At 23.5% G+C, this 20,959-nt stretch overlaps 1 protein-coding gene across 1 annotated transcript in view; it reads right to left on the bottom strand.

Annotated features, from left to right (window-relative positions):
* Window positions 1–20,658, bottom strand: part of LOC109594774 (5-hydroxytryptamine receptor 1) — a 150,170-nt gene extending 129,512 nt beyond the window's left edge. The window contains exon 1 of the mRNA XM_049967711.1: window positions 20,317–20,658. The gene's annotated coding sequence lies outside the window, so the exon portion shown is untranslated. The remainder of the gene's footprint in view (window positions 1–20,316) is intronic.
* Window positions 20,659–20,959: the final 301 nt, after the last annotated feature.

Raw genomic sequence — 20,959 nt, 5'->3', positions numbered from 1 at the left:
TATTTTTATGTTTTTGTGGCAAGGGGTGAAAAGACGGGGTGGGCGAGAGGGAAGAGGATTAACCGTCGTTTCTGGGCACTGTTTACATCTAATTAAGATTTTAACTTCGGCAAGCACTTTGTTTCATTAAAGGGAAGACCTCCAGCCGTTTTTTACTAAACGGTTAACCTATTAAGGATAATTAATTAGTCCGACTATTGTTTTTCGCTGAAATAACCGAATAAAAATCATAATTAGATGACGAGCATTAAACAGGCACTTTTTTCCTGTTCTAACACCAAAAAGGGCAACTGAATTAAAATTTGCCGCTGATGCTGCAACAGACAAACAAACAAACAAATAAACAGACCACACAAAACCAGAAACGTCGAATTAATCATCGGGTGTTTTGCTCCTGAGTTAAGCAAATGTAAATTTTGAATTATGCGACCGACTGACGTAATGATGCGTTAACGGCTGCGTTTGTTAACGAAACAATTTCTTGTTGTTTGTTTCCTGTCGACCGTAAGTTCGCTCTGAACGGTTCGTTGCTTTTCCGATACGAACTTTATCGCCTACACTGGATCAAAAGTCTGATAATTAACTTTTAAAATTACTAACTGTTGTATATGTTTTTACTACAATTTCAAACCATTGAATTATTAAATTTATTATTATATTTATAATATTATTTTTATAATAATTAATATTATATATTAAAATGCAGTCGATCAAACGTCAAACTTAAAACAAATCATAGAGACGAAATATACATAGAAATCTGTATAATACTGTTTTGACTGTTGTCGGACAGATGGCAGTACAAAAATATGTATTACTTCATTTAATTTTATTAATATATTTGAAATATATGAGAAAAACCTGATAACAATCTTTTATTTTAAGTACAGAGTGGGATAAATTATTACCAAACTTTAATAAACAGGAATGAAATAACTGAGAAGCACCCAATATTAAAAATTCCATATATTAAAGGACAAAGAGAGAAAATCGTCACAGAAGTCAAAATTAGAACCAACTTTACTTCCAAACATAGAAATACAAAAACCTAACCTTAAAATATGGATAAGACAAGCATTTTAATATAATAGTAATTATAATGTATGCTTTCTTAAAACATCGTTTATTGAAATATTACTTTATAAAACTTTTAATTATTATATTTTTTATAAAAATTATGCATTAATAGTAAATTCACAGTTAATAATACAATATATTAAAATGCAGTTTTTTTTTAATTTTTAATAATACTAAAAGTTATTAACAAATTTATATAACTTAAAACAAATCAAAGACGAAATATGCATAGTAATCTGTATTATACTGAGTTGACTATTGTCGGAGAGATGGTAGTAGAAATGTATATATTACTGTGATAAATTTTAACAATCTATTTGAAATGTATGAGAAAAACCAGAAAACAAACTTTATAAGTTATTATTTTTAGTAAAAACTTAATAAAAATTATAAATTATTACATATATTTATCAAATCATTAAAAAACATGTTTTCCAGATGTTTTATATTTAATTTACTGTAAGAAATATTTTTTAAAACACCACAAAAAGTTTATTGAAATAATGTTTTATAAAATTTATAATTACTATAAAAATTTTTTTTAAATTTGTGGATTAATAATAATAAATTCATAATTAACAATATTATAATAATTTTTAATAACAAATTTATATAACTCTAACAATAAATATATCTAAATTACATCATTTTTACACAATACATTCATAAATAATATGGTATAATGTAGTAAATATTGTCATGTTTAGTAAAAATATTTGTTTAATAATAACAAAATTATTGTAAAGGTTAAGGCTTTCGTGACCAAATTATTATTAAAAATATTTTATGGTATTTCTATTAAATCATTAAAATATTAAAAATTTTTTATTATATTTAATTGAGTTTATTTAAGACTAAGTCCTATTTACTACAAAATTTAATATTTTCAAACATGTTTTTTTAATAATTTACAAATTAATAATAATAATAATAATTTTAATATTTATAATTATATTAAATTTATGTTTTTGTTAATATTAAAATATTACAGACATTTTTATGGTATTTTTATAATTTATAAGCATTATTATAATTATTAAAACAAGAAAATATCAAATTTTATTAAATTAACTATAAAAAATGTCCACCACTAATAAAAATGGTGCCACAAATTTTTTAAAGTATTATTGTACATTATTAAAAATATTTTTTAGAATTTGAATTAAATTATTGAAAATTTCTTTTTATATTTTTAATTTTAATTAATTACATTAAATTTACAAACAGGTAATATTTGTCAATAATTATTATAATACAACTATTTTATCAAAAATTTTTAATATATTCTAATAAAAAACATAAAACAAACAATTTTTATATAAATCAATAAATTTATCTGAATTCATCAATTTTGTTTTTTTACAAAATATATTTTCCTTTTTAGTTAAAACTGAATAAAGGAATAATAAAAATTATTACAAACGTTTTATATTAAATTTACTGAAGATTGTTAATTATAACAATATATTTTATTACATTTAAATATTTATATAAAATTTTATCGTAGTTGCTGAAATGTTTCATATAACAAAATTGTTTCTCATTTGCAAAATATTCTTTATTAAAGCTAAAAAAAAATTGATATTGATTAAGTTAATGTTTTAAATAATATTTTAAAACATTTTCTAAAACTCAACAAATATTAAATTAATAATTACAGATGGAATTATTTATTTTTACATACATTAAATTTAAATAAATAATAACTATATGACAATTAAAATAATAAAATAAAAAATATTACAAATATTTATCACATTAGAAAATATATTGTTTAAGTTGTATATCTAAATATATAATAAAATATTGACTCTGAGAATGAAACTAATTAATTTATGTAAAATTGTGTCAAATTTACTAATAATACTTATTTCTTATTACGTATTAATACTAATAATAATAATAATATTTCTAATAATTAAATCATATTATATTTATAATATCTTTTATTATATTATTACTTAATAAAACTAATAATAATAATAATAGACAAAATTTATTTTGAGAATGAAACTAAGTAATTTATTTAAAGTTGTGTAAGACACAAAAATATTTTTTAAACACTGTTATTAATTTATTAGAACAAAAAATATAATATCAAATTAACTAATGTCTGATGCTAATTATAATTAATTTAAAATATTTTTATTACAGGAACTTAAAAATATACCGTAATTAAATTTTTATATAACATTGATAAGATTATATAAAATAAAATGTACTGTAATTTACATTTTAAAATTATTAGTTTAGTTTTTAGCTTAGTTAACACGAAAATAAAAATTAGTTAAAAAAATAATTCAAATTAAATTTTTAAAATAACGAAAATTCTTTGAACGAATCGCACGTGAGGAAATTAATTTAATTAAATTTTTCTGTAATTAATCAACACATGTTCGCTTTGTACTTTTTAACATAGAAATGAATGTTTAAAATATTTAATCGCCGCCGATGAAAAATAATTGTGTTAATGGATTTTTTCTCAAATATTTACGTCCGACCTAAAATAATCGGCGGAACATAAATATTTGTTAAATTCATTTAAACTAATTATCATAATTCAATTGAAAGATAAAAGTGTGCAAAATACAATTTTAATTTTATTTAAATACGCAATGTTTATTTTTTTATCCACGATTTAGTTTAGTAGAAAAAGTAAATTATATTTATATTGTGATTAATGTACTACTCTAGACAATTATTGGAAAGTTAATAATGCCCGGGCCGAGGATAAATATTTGGGTGGAATATTTTTAGACCCTTTGAAGATAACACGTTGCATCCGAATTAATAACAGTAATTAATTAGTACGGATCGAAATCGAAATAACTCGGTTAATCTCTTAACATTTAAGCCCTGCTAAATATTTAATCCGGAATATCTCGAGCCAAATGAAATACCTGATAAATAACGGGAATCTACCCGGAATTTCATAAACCGAATAGTTTTGTCGTCTCAACTTTATTACAGGGGATTATTTTATGCGTTTACAAGAGGCTGCTTCGTTGTCTTAAACGGTTAAGGCTATTTAAAATGCAATTTTTACACTAACAACCCCGTGGGGGATGAAGCGGGTGATCGATGGAGAAGTGACTCCGGTCGGGGGAATTACCGACCTTCCGGTTTGGGAGCCACACATAAATATGGATGGAACATACGTAACAGGTTGTTTCTGGCACTGAGTTTCTGAGGACCACACTTAAAAACAATCTGATCAACGTAAATTAGCAAAAAACATTTCGGGTGTGTGTGTGATTTCAATTGTACGATCTGGAATTTAAATTCGATTCCCTCAGGGTGGTTTTGTTTCCGTGCAACCCCAACACGGTTATTATTTTTTTTATTCTGGTGCATTTTTGCCCCAAGAAAAAAATTCGCATTCGTTTTACTTTTAACACGTGAGTGACTTGAAATTTTTCGTTGTAAAAATTTTATGACGTATTTGTTTGTTTATAATGTGCATAAATTTAAATTAATCTCGTGCCCATGAAATTGTTTTGCATATTTTGATTTGTTCTTTTGTGCCGCACCACGAGTTTTATTTTAATTCAATCGTTTACACAAATATCAATTAAATGAATGAAACTTTTTACTCGGAATGTGAAATGAATGTTGGTGTCATCCGTTGGAAATTAAATAACACGCCTTTATTCAAATGTGTATTTTACAACTCTATTTTAATATATTCCCATTTAAAGTTGTTTTCTCTTTTAATTAACTTCTTGAGGAACGGACAATGAGTTATATTCTATGTAAATGAAACAGGTTTTTGTTATTTTAACTCTTCAAGCTCCACTGTAAAATAAAACTTTTAGATGAATATTTTAAAAATGGTGTTTTAAAAATATTATTTAAGTGACAATAATAAATAATGTGCTAGGTGCATATCGTTGAATATAATGACCAGTTACTTACATTAAATAAGTTTATTAACTGATAACAATTACAATAAGTGGGCTGTATTTATGTAAATTAGTCAATATCAGTTGATTGCTTGTCGTGACGCGTGAACTACATAAAAAAAAAATAATTTATAAATTGCAGATTCGACAAATTTGATTTTTGATGATATTTGCCTAAAGTAGTACACAGTGGTTGTGCACTAAATTATTTATTTTACATTGTTATATTCGCCAGTTTGCTTATTTTCGAATATAAATACTTAAATTTTAAGTGAAATGGTAAGAAGAAATTATTATAGATGTCTGTATTATCATCCTTCTTTAGGTAATGTCAGAAACAGGGCAGTACGAACACATATATTTATATCTTAATAATTGTAATGTAGATATTTATATAATTTCATATAAGATTTTATTATTAAATAAAGTTTCACTTATACACAAAAATATACACATAAACTATACAATGTTATAAAAATTGCATTATTTAAAATGAAATAGGAACAAAGAAAATGTTACATAGTTAAAATTGATTAAAATTTTTAATGATTAAAGTAATTTATTTAAACCTTTAAAAGACAAATTTAAATATTTACCTAATCAAAAATTTTAAATTAATTTCATAAAAGATTTTATTATTAATATTAAGTTTGGATGTACATAAAGAATACTTATGTAGAAAGCATTTTCTATTATCATTACTTTTACACTCATTTAATAATATATTACAAAAATTATATACCATTAAAAATATTACATTCTCTAAAATAAAATGGAAGTGAACAAATATTATATTGTTTTTTTTTTTTTCGTTTACTCATAATTACAACAAAGAAAAATTAATTAATTTAAAATAATAATGTGAAGAATTTAATACAGATATCTACTTTACCCTTATTGAGCTATTGTCAGAAAGATGACAGTGTAATCGTCTGTATTTAAACCTTCAAAAGACAAATTTAAATATTTACCTAATCAAAAATTTTATATAAATTTCATATAAGATTTTATTATTAATTTAAAGTTTAGATATGCATAAAAATACTTATCCAGAAAGCATTTTCTTTTATCATTACTTTTACAATCATTTAATAATGTATTATTATGTTATACACAAATTACATAACATTATAAATATTAGATTCTCTAAAATAAAATGGTGAAGTGAACAAACGTTATATTGTTTTTTATTGTTTACTCATAATTATAACAAAGAAAATTAATTAATTTAACGTTTTAACTATATGAATAAACTACTTAAAATAATAATGTGAAGAATTTAATATAAAAATCTACATTATCATTATTGAGCTATTGTAAGAGAGATGGCAGTGTAATCGCCTTTATCTTTAAAAGACGATTTTAAATATATACCTAAACAAATAAATTATATTAATTTCATATAAGATTTTGTTATTCTTTATTCATACAATATTTAACAAAATCAAATAATTACAATTACAAAGATTTTATTATTAATTAATTAATAGTTGAGTTGGACATAAAATATCCAGCAAGGAGTTATCCTTATTTTTACACTCTATTCATAATGTATTTATTATACATAAACTACATATTTAAACATTTAAAAGAGAAATTAAAATATTCACATGAACAAAATATTTATATTAATTTCATATATTATTAAATAAAGTTTTACTTGTACCCATAAATGCTTATATAGCAAACTCTTTTTATTATCCTTCTTTATACACATAATTTAAATTTTTAATAAAACAAAATTGAAAAGTTTCATATAAGTTTTTGTTATTAAATAAAAGTTTAGTTATGTATAAAGAATACTTATCCATAATATATTATTTATTTATACAATAATTTAATAAAACGAGCTACTATGTACTAATTTACTGAGCTGAGTATGTACTAATTTACATATTTATTAAAATAAAAAAATATTTTTCAATAACATATATATAATTACATTATTTAAAATGAAATGGGAACGAACAAAATATTACATAGTTTTTCATTGTTTACTCACAATTACAATAAATAAAATTTAATGAATTTAAATTTTTAACAATATAAATAATTTTAAAAAAGAATGTTATATGATATGAATGATTTTGTAATTTTATACAACAAAATTATTATCTTTATTAATCAATTCATATTATAAACTTTATATTTATTACAATTAAATAAAAAATTACATTATTTTATTTAATTTTTAATAATATAAAATAAATTATTATATAGTTTTCAACTATAGAAGTTACATTTGACTAATGTGAAGAATTTAAGATAGATACCTGTATTATATTTACTAAGCTATTGTCATAGAGATGGCAGGGCGAACGTGAAATCTAAGAAGTATACTTAAATATTAAGTTTTGGTTTTGTATAGTTTTATCTATATTATAATTTTGAAAATGAAATAAAACAAACAAAAATTTAGATTGTTTTCTCATTAATTACAGACTATTACAAAAAATATCAATAAAGAATATAAATTAAAAACATAATTAATAATAATATAATATAATTGTTTATTTACTTGAGAGTAATGTGATAAATCAACAGAAGATATTATAAATTTCAACTGCTACATCTTAATGTAAAACTGTAAATAACGCAATAAAATATTAATCACAACAAACTTTATTAATTTAGTGGTTCTAATGGCACATTAATCGTATACGTTACATTGAGGTTTCGTTTTTATAGTTGATATTAATTATACTATAAATAAACAGCTTAATACGTTTATGAACCTATAAAATCGAACACAATATCAATAAATGTGTGACGCTGTGATATAATCTAATATTGAACCAACAGTTTGTTGTTAATATTTAGAAAATCACCGACGGAATTTTACTTAAGTAATTATACACGTATGTGAATGAGGAGGATCTTCAATTCAATTAATTGAATTGAGTTTGGTGGAAGATGGGGTTAAGTTAAAATTAGGCTTTGTTTCCAACCCTTATCTATCCATAACTGGAATGTTAATGGTAACATTCCGAATGGAATTCATCTGTGCGTATTAAATTAATAGTAAACAAAGAGAAAATAAAGTTAGTTAAAATATTTGAAATATTAATAGTGTCAACGACTCCAAAGCACAAATGAAATTTAATAATTAACCTATTTGGGATAAAACTCAAACAAACAATTACAAAATTTAATAACATTGTGCCCCATTAATAGAATATTATTTCAGTTTAATTAAAGTCCGTTTTGCCCCGACATTAAACAAACAAAAACCTAAAAGGAATACGGTGTGGAAAAACGAGGAGCAGATGAACGTTCCAATATTTTAGGGCGTCGCGACGCCTCGCACGAAAATACTACATTGTTGAGATATTACTGACTTATCCCGTATTCTGTGAAATTCAATTTTGGCACCGCCACTTCCGGATTCTCGAAGGTCTAAAGCGATATCCAACAATCTCCACGGGTGCATCGAAATTTCAACACGGGGGAAAATTAAGGAGGACAATCAACTGACATTTTGATAAGTCAAACAATAACCGCAAGATCACAGCCGGTCTAAAAATAAACCGCAGATAAGACGGACGTGAAAAATAAATGGTTTGACCGGAAGCTGTCCGTCTCCATTTTATAAATAAATAACAATGTGGCAACCGTCGAGAACCGTCAGAACTATTTATTATTTAGGCAACTTTCTCGATGGCTAAAATAAAATTAAATATGAAGAAAACATCATTAATTTTATGCACTTATCTAAAGTGCGCTTCAAAGCAGATCGGTTTTACGACGTAAGTAACTTTTTTCCTCCTCCAGAATATTATTAAATTTATGTGAGACATAAAATTAAAGTTGCCTCAGCATCCAGGAAAAGCAGGAAGCAAAAATCCAATGGATTTAAAACAATTTAATTTTTGTATTTTAATCGACCATTTGGTTTTAGTACATGTTACATTTTACAAAAGTATTAAATAACCAGTTATAAATTTATAAATTTATACATATATTTATTTCAGTCCTGTTTGATGTTTAATGAAATTCCACCGTAGACCGTCGTTATTAAAAGGATAAAACGTTAAAATACAACGTTCGAAACGTTTATTTTTAGTACTAATAATAAAATAAACGACAAAGATTGAATTTTTAAAAAGTTTTCAGGCAGTAGTGATTTATTTATAAAACCAGCTGTAAAATATATAACATACATATTACCTACATATCAGTTTAAATTTAGGTAGACAGTTTGTTGACTTATTGCCAGAATATTTTTCAGTAATGATATATTACCTAAAAGTGATTAGTTTTCAGTTTCGAGTGTACATTAACGGGTGTTTTAAATTGTTTTTACAAACGCACGAATTTATTTAACGCACAACGCAAACATTCGATCAGGTGTGAATTGTAAAAGATTACCTACATAAACTCGACGCGTAAACAAGATCAAAGACGAATAATAATTAAAATTAAGTAGTAGTTTTATTTTATTAGTGAAAATCAATAAAAATGTTCCATTTTATCGTTTACATATTAAATTTTATATTAATCTAATAAGAATATGTTTATTTTATTATTGATTGATTGATTTAAATATTTATTAAATTAAATATTAGTTATTATATTTATATTTTAATTTTCCACTTAAAATTTACTTTAATCTAACAACAACTAACTCTATTAGTATATTTTTTATTAAGATATTTTGTTTATATTTTATTCCTACTTAAAATCTAATTGAATATCATGGATATAAAAACTAGAAATTTTTGCTTATTTTGAGCACCACTTTAATATTTCTGGAACATATCAATAAATTTAAGTCAAAGTTAAATTTTATAATTTATTTAAAACATTGTATACATGTATTAAATATACTGTAAATTCATGTTTAAGTAGTTCTGAACATAACTTTCTAGTTCTCTAGTTCTTAAACAAAGCTTCTTTTTGCTTATTTTGAGCAGCTCTTTAATATTTCTGAAACATTAATAAATTTAAATCAAAGTTCAATTTTATGAAATATTTAAAATAATAGGTATTAAATATACTGTAAATTCATGTTTAAGTAATTCTAAACATAACCTTCCAGTTCTGTAATTCTTAAACAAAGCTTCTTTTTGCTTATTTTGAGCAACACTTTCATATTTCTGAAAGATATTAATAAATTTAAATCAAATTTAAATTTTTTGAAATATTTAAAACATTTAGGTATTAAATATACTATAAATTCATGTTTAAGTGGTTCTGAACATACTTTTATAGTTCTGTAGTTCTTAAACAAAGCGTCTTTTTGCTTATTTTGAGCAACACTTTCATATTTCTGAAAGATATTAATAAATTTAAATCAAATTTAAATTTTTTGAAATATTTAAAACATTTAGGTATTAAATATACTATAAATTCATGTTTAAGTGGTTCTGAACATACTTTTATAGTTCTGTAGTTCTTAAACAAAGCGTCTTTTTGCTTATTTTGAGCAACACTTTCATATTTCTGAAAGATATTAATAAATTTAAATCAAATTTAAATTTTTTGAAATATTTAAAACATTTAGGTATTAAATATACTATAAATTCATGTTTAAGTGGTTCTGAACATACTTTTATAGTTCTGTAGTTCTTAAACAAAGCGTCTTTTTGCTTATTTTGAGCAACACTTTCATATTTCTGAAAGATATTAATAAATTTAAATCAAATTTAAATTTTTTGAAATATTTAAAACATTTAGGTATTAAATATACTATAAATTCATGTTTAAGTGGTTCTGAATATACTTTTATAGTTCTGTAGTTCTTAAACAAAGCGTCTTTTTGCTTATTTTGAGCAACACTTTCATATTTCTAAAAGATATTAATAAATTTAAATCAAATTTAAATTTTTTGAAATATTTAAAACATTTAGGTATTAAATATACTATAAATTCATGTTTAAGTGGTTCTGAACATACTTTTATAGTTCTGTAGTTCTTAAACAAAGCGTCTTTTTGCTTATTTTGAGCAACACTTTCATATTTCTGAAAGATATTAATAAATTTAAATCAAATTTAAATTTTTTGAAATATTTAAAACATTTAGGTATTAAATATACTATAAATTAAGATTTAAGTAGTTCTGAACATAACTTTATAGTTCTGTAGTTCTTAAACAAAGCTTCTTTTTGCTTATTTTGAGCAGCACTTTAATATTTCTGGAACATATGTTATTAATAAATTTTAAACAAAGTTAAATTTTAAGAAATATTTAAAAATTAGGTATTAAATATACTATAAATTAAGGTTTAAGTAGTTCTGAACATAACTTTATAGTTCTGTAGTTCTTAAACAAAGCTTCTTTTTGCTTATTTTGAGCAGCACTTTAATATTTCTGGAACATATGTTATTAATAAATTTTAAACAAAGTTAAATTTTAAGAAATATTTAAAAATTAGGTATTAAATATACTATAAATTAAGGTTTAAGTAGTTCTGAACATAACTTTATAGTTCTGTAGTTCTTAAACAAAGCTTCTTTTTGCTTATTTTGAGCAGCACTTTAATATTTCTGGAACATATGTTATTAATAAATTTTAAACAAAGTTAAATTTTAAGAAATATTTAAAAATTAGGTATTAAATATACTATAAATTAAGGTTTAAGTAGTTCTGAACATAACTTTATAGTTCTGTAGTTCTTAAACAAAGCTTCTTTTTGCTTATTTTGAGCAGCACTTTAATATTTCTGAAACATATTAATAAATTTAAATCAAAGTTCAATTTTATGAAATATTTAAAAATTAGGTATTAAATATACTGTAAATTCATGATTAAGTAATTCTAAACATAACCTTCTAGTTCTGTAATTCTTAAACAAAGCTTCTTTTTGCTTATTTTGAGCAACACTTTCATATTTCTGAAAGATATTAATAAATTTATCAAATTTAAATTTTTTGAAATATTTAAAACATTTAGGTATTAAATATACTATAAATTCATGTTTAAGTAGTTCTGAACATAACTTTATAGTTCTGTAGTTCTTAAACAAAGCGTCTTTTTGCTTATTTTGAGCAGCACTTTAATATTTCTGGAACATATGTTATTAATAAATTTTAATCAATGTTAAATTTTATGAAATATTTAAAAATTAGGTATTAAATATACCGTAAATTTATGTTTAAGTAGTTCTAAACATAACCTTATATATAGTTCTGTAATTCTTAAATAAAGCTTCTTTTTGCTTATTTTGAGCAACACTTTCATATTTCTCAAAGATATTAATAAATTTAAATCAAATTTAAATTTTTTGAAATATTTAAAACATTTAGATATTAAATATACTATAAATTCATATTTAAGTAGTTCTGAACATAACTTTATAGTTCTGTAGTTCTTAAACAAAGCTTCTTTTTGCTTATTTTGAGCAGTACGTTAATATTTCTGTAAATTCATGATTAAGTAGTTCTGTAGCGAAGAATATAATTTATGAACAAGTAAAATGAATGATATTAATGATAACTTAAATAATTAAATTACAATAATTATGTACAAGTTTCCAAACATAAACTTGCTGGTTTTTATTAATGTCGACATATTTTTTTCTCAACCGTCCCGTCCAGATGTTTCGTTGATTTCGGCCCTTGACGTTCGAGGCATCTCGCAAACAAATTCCCGATCCTCATTAGCATGCAAGAACAAACTGGAAACTGGCAACTGGAAGGCAGAAAACTCGGCCCCAAATCGATAGTTAAATCTTTCAGAAGCAGATAATTCGGTTTATAATGTCTAGATTAGGGGATCGTCTTTTGAATGGAGCACAAGATTCGGTCCGTGTTCCGCCAAAACTGTTGCTCCAAAACTTCATCAATTACCCCCTTTTAGACTCCGTTATTAAATTACGGCTTCGGCTTCCACGAATTTCATAAAAATCATTCAATTAATCAGTCTTGGTGTGGGGCTCATTAACATATCCCGTTCTAAATTCTAAATAAAAAAAAAAATAGTAATTAAGCGTTTATTAATTGAAGATGGGACTTTAGTTCGATTGTGTGGGATTCATTATTTTTTTAATTAAGCTTTTGTGCGAGTGTAATTGAAGTGGCGAACGGCACAGGGTAAATCCTGTTTATGCGGGCTGTTCTGTTTGCTTTTTTTTTTTTCAACCCCTCTCCATAAAGGTGTCGGACACTAGTTTGCATCTTTTTTTTATTTGCGTTTGAAAAGTCGCCTTTTTATTAGTTGTTTGTGACAACGTTGTTGCAAATTTTGTAGTAAGCTAATAACTGTCATTTCTAGTTAATAACGCGTTTGTTATTGTGGGCATAAACATTAAATCAACGAATAGACATTTAACAGGGTCGTTAAAGTCGAACCTCTCGTTTTGGTGGTGGTAAGAAGACCTTCGTTAAATGGCTGAAAAGAACTCATTAGAGACTCTTAAAATATATGATTATTGAGATGAGGTTCACTAAAGTGTGAAATCCATTTTTATCTTTGTTCCTTTTGTTTTATAATATGAAATAACTTTTAGAAATTTTATAATTTTAAAATATAATATTTTCCTTGCCTCGTAAAAATTAAATTTCAATTCAAAATTTGTTTAACACATTTAAAATACACATGGGATGTAATTAACTTAGAAAACTGCAACACTGTGGTTGTACTACTGTCGGAAAGATGGCAGTGCGGAAGCATACTGATAAACATGAATATTGTACAAATAAATGGACATTTAACAGTGTCGTTAAAATCTAACCTGTCATTTTGGTGACCTTCGTTAGTTAAATGACTGAAAAAACTCATTAGAGTACCTTAAAATATATGATTATTGGGATGAGGTGCAGTAAAATGTGAAAACCATTTTTGTTCCTTTTGTTTTATAAATTTTCTGTGTGTAACAGTGGAAACGCATTATACTCTGGCTATGAATGTTTACTTAAAGAGGAAATGAGCAAACAGTTTCCATCGATTGTGGACTGTGTTGGAAATATAATACTTTTGGATAATCCCAAACCCAAACCTTGAAACGAAATTAGGTCTTACACTTTATACACCACAATCCTTCTTAATAATGTTGTGTGGCAATAATTAATAGGATTTAAATTAGTTACTCGTGTGTTTAAGCTAATTATTAAATTAATAATAAGTCTTATTCATTGTGTTATTTAAGCAGCTGCGAACTTCCCAAGCATACAAATTATGGTCGGTTAAAATTCCCCCCAAAAAAATTCCTTCAGGTATTTTTAAGTAGGTCGTGAAAGAAGCATAATTTGGGGCTGAGTGTCCGACATGCCATCTCGTTATGGTTCTGCTTTTGCCCGCGCCACATAATGGATCCCGGCAATTTGTTACATTAGAGAAAAGTATAAATAGGCGGAGGTGGTGGTGGTGGTGAGGGGGAGGGGTGTTTCTTTACATAATAGATGGCGGCTTTCCTCCCGATCTTGCTCAAACATGCACCGGGTCTATGTTGGCGGTAAAAGTAACAACATACGTGATAAAGCGCTTTCGATTTTCGGGTGCCTCATTTACCATACTACCCCCCATACTTCACAATGGGGTTTTTATCCGTTTATCCATTTATCCGTTTATCCGTTCGGTACTTACTTTGGCTCCTTAGACTCGGTTTTTAATGGAACATGCCCCGCTCACTGTTGGTATCCATCTCTATTGTGTTTGGACGATTTATGATGTGTGCTCAAATCAACTTCAATATTTCATGTCCTTTTACTTTGGTCATAAATTAATAAACGGGCAAAAAATTCTATTTTGCGTGTCTAAAAATAGAATTTAATCACTTTTTATAAATGTACTTTAAGTTAAAAAATATTTGAGTTCTTAAAGTCAATGTAAAAAAATAATTATTTACTACAAAACTATTTCCTTTTTTTCACCACCTCAGAACATACTACATTTTGTAAAATGTACGAATAAAATTTAAACTATAACGGTACATTACACATTACAAGATAAAAAACAATTTCTAAAAACTTCTTTTCTTTTTTAAATTTTAACGTTTTTTCTTGGAATGTGGAAATTAAACTTAAATTCAAAATTGCTTTACATTCTTAAGTTTTTAATTAAAATTCTGATTTCTTAGTTAATAATTCTACTTTTTTTCTACAATAAATATATATTTACGTCAATAAATATCAAAGTTACTAATGTAATTAATTAATTTTTACTTTCTATAACCATTTTAAAAATTTATTATACCATTTTAAAATATATATAAAATAAATTATAGAAATTTTCTAATTAAATTTCGATTTATCTAATTTCATAAGTTGTGGATTAAAGTAATTAATATCACTTAATAATATGATTTAATGAAATTTTTAATAATATAAATAAATTTTAATTACTACGAAACATTTATTTTACATTCTACATCAAAATTTCATTACTTATTACAATATTAAATAAAATTTCTAGAAATTGTAGAAATTTTCTAATTTTAAAAGAAAATTTCTAATTTATAACATCATCAACTTCATTTTCTAATTTTTTTTTAATATAATATTTTCCTTGTGTTAAATTTCAAGTCAAAATTTGTTTAATTTCATAAGTTTTAAAATATATTTCTGATATATTAGTTAATAATTTAGTCTATGGAACTATTTTCTTATGATATCGAATATAGTCGAAGTTTCCTATCTTAAAAATTAAGTCTTAAAGTAATATAACTTGATAATATTATTTAATGAAATTTTAAATAATATAAATAAATTTTAATTACTACAAAACTATTTTTTTATTTTTACTTTTTATATTTTTTTATTGTTGTTTTTACATTCTGTATAATAATTTGTTACATAATTTTTTTTATCAATTAAATTTTATACAAATATAAAAATAAATTCAAAATATGATAAATTTTCAATTTAATTTATAATTTCTTAGATAATTTATCTACTTTTTCCTATAATAAATAAATATTCGAACGTCATCACACACTAAATAATGAAAATAAAAATTTTATTTACTATAAAACCATTTTTTTTTAATTTTACCTTGCATTGTAAAAATTAAATTTCAATTCAAAATTTGTTTAATTTCATAAGTTTTGAATTAAATTTCTCGTATCTTAATTAATAATTTAATTTAACAATGCTATTTTCTTATAATAAGAATATATTCGAACTTTATTATGTTAAAATAATATAATTTAAAGAAATATTAAATAATTTAAATAGATTTTAATTACTATGATACTAAGTTAAAAATGATCAAAGTAATAAAAATTAATAATATAATTTAATTAATTTAAATAAGTTTTAATTACTACAAAACTATTTTTTTTTATTTTTGCTTTTTACACAGTTTTTAGAAACTAATTATTTTATTTATTAAAAATAAGCCAAACTTAAAATTAATATCAATATACAAATTATTCATATACTAATTATAATTATTATGTTTATAAATTAATATTTAATATATACTATTTCTCTATATTACAAAATGTTCCTTTTTAAATTAATTACATAGATGCTATTCGGCTTCCCTTAAATCATACCTCATTTTAAATTCAAATTGGTACGAATTAACATAGAAAACTGTATCACTCCTTCTGTTACTGTCTTTGTTAAAGTAAAATGTACGTAAATGATTTCATTTATTAAAATCAATATGCACTACATTAATTTCATAAAATTACTATTCAGCTTCTGTTAAATCAGGAAAAAACTTGTCTCAATTTTTTTATTGTAAATTATAACATTTTTGCTCATTAATTTCTTTAATTTCATAAGATTTTAATTAGTGTCTAATGATATAGCACTTTGTTTATCATTGATTCAAAAGAAATCACATTTAAAATGAGAATATTTTACTTGTGTTGTAAAAATTAAATTTCAATTCAAAATTTGTTTAATTTTATAAGTATTTTCTTATAATAAGAATATATTCGAACTTTACTATGCTAAAGTAATATAATTTAAAGAAATTTTAAATAATTTAAATAGATTTTAATTACTACATTCTATTTAAAAAACTAATTTAATAAACTTTAATTCAAAATTCGTTTATTTTCATGTGTTGTTAATTAAATTTCTGATTTCTTAAAAACAATTTTATCTACTTTTTTATGATAATAAATATATATTCGAAATTTATCACGACAATAATTTAATAATATATATTAAAAAATATTTATTACAAAAGTATTCTTTTTTTTCACTTTCTATCACTATTTTAAATTACATTATTAAAATATAAAATAAAATTTAGACATTTTCTCTGTATTGCATAAACAAAATTTACATTAAAAATATGTTCACTTTCATAAATTTAATTAAATATCAGATTTCTTATATTGTAATATTATTTATTAACTTTATTCTTATTAAAATATGTATTTGAACTTTACCATGTCAAAAATACCAATGTAATATAATTTAAGAAGATGATTTAATAAAATGTTCTTTGTATTGTGAACATTAAATTTCAATTCAAAATTTGCTTATTTTAAGTCTTTAATTAAAGTTGAAATTTCTTAGATAAGAATTTTATGTACTATTAAATACGTATATATTGGAACTTTATGATGTCAAAAAGTAATATAACTTTGCACTGTTCACAAACATTCTTTAAAATATTCATACCATACTTGAACTTTTCTTACAACTAAACTAATAAATTTAAATTTTTGTGGTAATATTCTTGAAATATCGACCCATACTAATAAATTTACTTTCAAATTCAACTCTTTTAACTCTTTTTGAATACACAAGGATAGGAATTAAAATGAGTACACAATATACAAATTGATCAGCTACGAAATAAATTATTGGGCATCTGGTTATCCAAATATTATCCATAATATATTAATATAATTATTTTGTTCCATTAATGTGACATACAACACTTGATAATGATGATAATTGTAATAATCAACCCTTAAATATTGATTATATTTTCGTACAACAACAATAAACAAAAATATGCCTGGATGAAAACACACCAACAATAAAATATTTATTCAAACCGAAATGAAATTCGTATTTGTTCAACAATAATAAAGCACAAATGAAAAACATTTTTTTTCTTTAAACGTGCCCATAATTTCTCAGTCTCCATCATCTCAGCAACGACGGAACTCACATCGGACTCAGTAAGTTGAGATACAAAGTTAAATTGTTTTTTATTAAGCGTCATTACGTCGTAAACGCTCTTCCCTTTATTTTTTATTTACGTTCGGAACTTCGTATTGTTTAATCTTTTTCAAAAACATATTAACTGGGTTTCTTCTTTCACATTTGTTGCTGGAATAAGTAAATAATAATTGGCTTGGTGTTTATTATTGCCAGACTAAACTTCAAATATTTTAACTTAAAGTTATTTTGGGAACGAGTTAGTTAATAATATTTATTATTATCATTGATTTTTTGTTAGGCACACACACTTATACACGGAATATTTGTTCAGTTTAATTAATAATAATGGATTATGCTGATTGATTAGTTTATTATTGACAATAATATATCAAAACCCATTGTGATTATTAATGCAACGTTAAATATTGAATAAATTATCAATTTCGATGTTGGCTTAATTATATTCTCATAAGGATTAAGGGGGGAATTATGTCGAAATAAGGAAGGAATTCGTAATTGTTTATCCTATAATTTATCCTTGATGATGTGTTGAGGAAATGAAATGACGACCTCGTCTTTTAAATACATTTATTTTTTTTTATTCATTATTAAACGAATTCCTGACATATTACGTCCCAAAATTTTAATAATTACCATCGTCATTTACATATTTCATTCATTTCATATTGATTTTACATAATTAAAAAATGAATTTTTATAAAAATTTATATTATATTATTTAAATTAATAATATTTATTTTTATAAAAAGTTATAAATGTAAAATTATTAATTATTTAAATTAATAATTTTTTTTATTAAAATAAAGTTTTAAGGATAAATTAAATAAAATAATAGATAAATATAATTAATTTTTTCAAGCAAAACATATTGTTTTTCAAAATTGTATAAATTTCAAAATAATTGAGTTCTTAGGATAATTATAATAACAATTAAAAAAACGTTAAAATCATTATTAAACGAATTTCTGACATATTGCGTCCCAAAATTTTAATAATTACCAACGTCATTTACATATTTCATTAACTTCATATTGATTTTACATAATTAAACAACGTATTTTTATAAAAATTTATAATTATTTTTAAATTATTAATGTTTTAGCCCACTATTATTTAAATTAATAATATTTATTTTTATAAAAAGTTATAAAAGTTATTTATTAATTTATTAAATTAATAAATTTTATTATGAAATAAAGTTTTAAGGATAAATTAATTAAAATAATAGATAAATATAATTAATTTTTTCAAGCAAAACGTATTGTTTTTCAAAATTGTTTAAATTTCCAAATACTTGAGTTCTTAGGATAGTTACGATAATAATTAAAAAAATGTTAAAATCATTATTAAACGAATTCCTGACATATTACGTCCCAAAATTTTAATAATTACCATCGTCATTTACATATTTTATTAACTTCATATTGATTTTACATAACAAAAAAACGTATTTTTATAAAAATTTATAATTATTTTTAAATTATTAATGTTTTAGCCCAATATTATTTAAATTAATAATATTTATTTTTATAAAAAGTTATAAAAGTTAAATTATTAATTTATTAAATTAATAAATTTTATTATGAAATAAAGTTTTAAGGATAAATTAAATAAAATAATAGATAAATATAAAAAACGTATTTTTATAAAAATTTATAATTATTTTTAAATTATTAATGTTTTAGACCAATATTATTTTAAATGAATAATATTAATTTTTATAAAATGTTATAAAAGTTAAATTATTAATTATTTAAATTAATAATTTTATTATAAAATAAAGTTTTAAGGATAAATTAAATAAATATAATTAATTTTTTCAAGCAAAACATATTGTTTTTCAAAATTGTATAAATTTCAAAATACTTGAGTTCTTAGGATAGTTATGATAATAATTAAAAAAATGTTGTTATCTCGAGTGTTATCAATGTTTGTGTACATTTATGACTAGTTTTAAATTTTATATGATGTGTTCACATTTTACAATTTATTTTTTATATAAATTGTTTTTCATAGAGATTATTTAATAAAATATATCTTATCGAAGTATTTTACCTTAACTAATATTTTGTAATTTTGATACTTTTTAATTAATTGAATGATAATAAACCCTATTTTTAAGTGGTACCATTTATTTGTTTAGTTCCAATGATTAATTTTAAGATAAGGATTATGTTATCAATAGCTAATATTTGTCACCTTGATGTACTTAAAGCCTCCTTGATGTATTGCTGTTGTTCAATAAATTAAAAAAATTAAATGGCGCCAAGAATAATAAAATTGGAAATTTGAAAAATCTCACCCATGTAAGTGTCCCAGTGTGCACACACACAATCGAGTAAATATCCTGTCATATAACTGCTACACGAATTTAATTTACGACAACCAGCACAAACAATAACGAACCAAAAATTGAGCCAAAAATATTTAATATAATACAATTATAATGCGATAATAATAAATCGTTTGAGAACCTCACAAAAAGCACATTTTCGAAATGTTAACAGCGCACAGCACACCGGACGCGCGGGCCGCAACAATCCCGGCGAAGATGTTCGGGGGTGGTTGGTGCGAGCACGGTGCGAGTGCGAGCGTCAGCGGAAGGATGGCGTTGAGTGCGGTGGCGGTGTCGCGGTGTTCCACACACGGCATGCTCCGTGCGTCGCGCTCGCCGACGATCAACTGTTACATCCATCCGTCCGTTCGTCCGTCCGTCCGTCCGTCCGTACGTCCGTGCATCCGCTTCGGCCTGCGCCAACACGGCGCTCCGCTTTTGTTTTGGTGGCCCGGCTCAATTTTTTGGGGTTTTCGGCCCCGTTTGTTGTCGCGAACGAGGCGGTTTAAATCTGTGGACTGATGGTCTTAACATATTAGTTTGTAATCAAATTCATTTTGATCATTTCATCAAAAAATGTTCCCTTATTATTAATTAATTATTAAAATAT

Source organism: Aethina tumida, chromosome 5, assembly GCF_024364675.1.
Source record: "Aethina tumida isolate Nest 87 chromosome 5, icAetTumi1.1, whole genome shotgun sequence".
NCBI lineage: Eukaryota > Metazoa > Arthropoda > Insecta > Coleoptera > Nitidulidae > Aethina > Aethina tumida.
The sequence above is the reverse complement of the archived record's forward strand: the minus strand, read 5'-3'. Positions and strand labels throughout refer to the sequence as shown.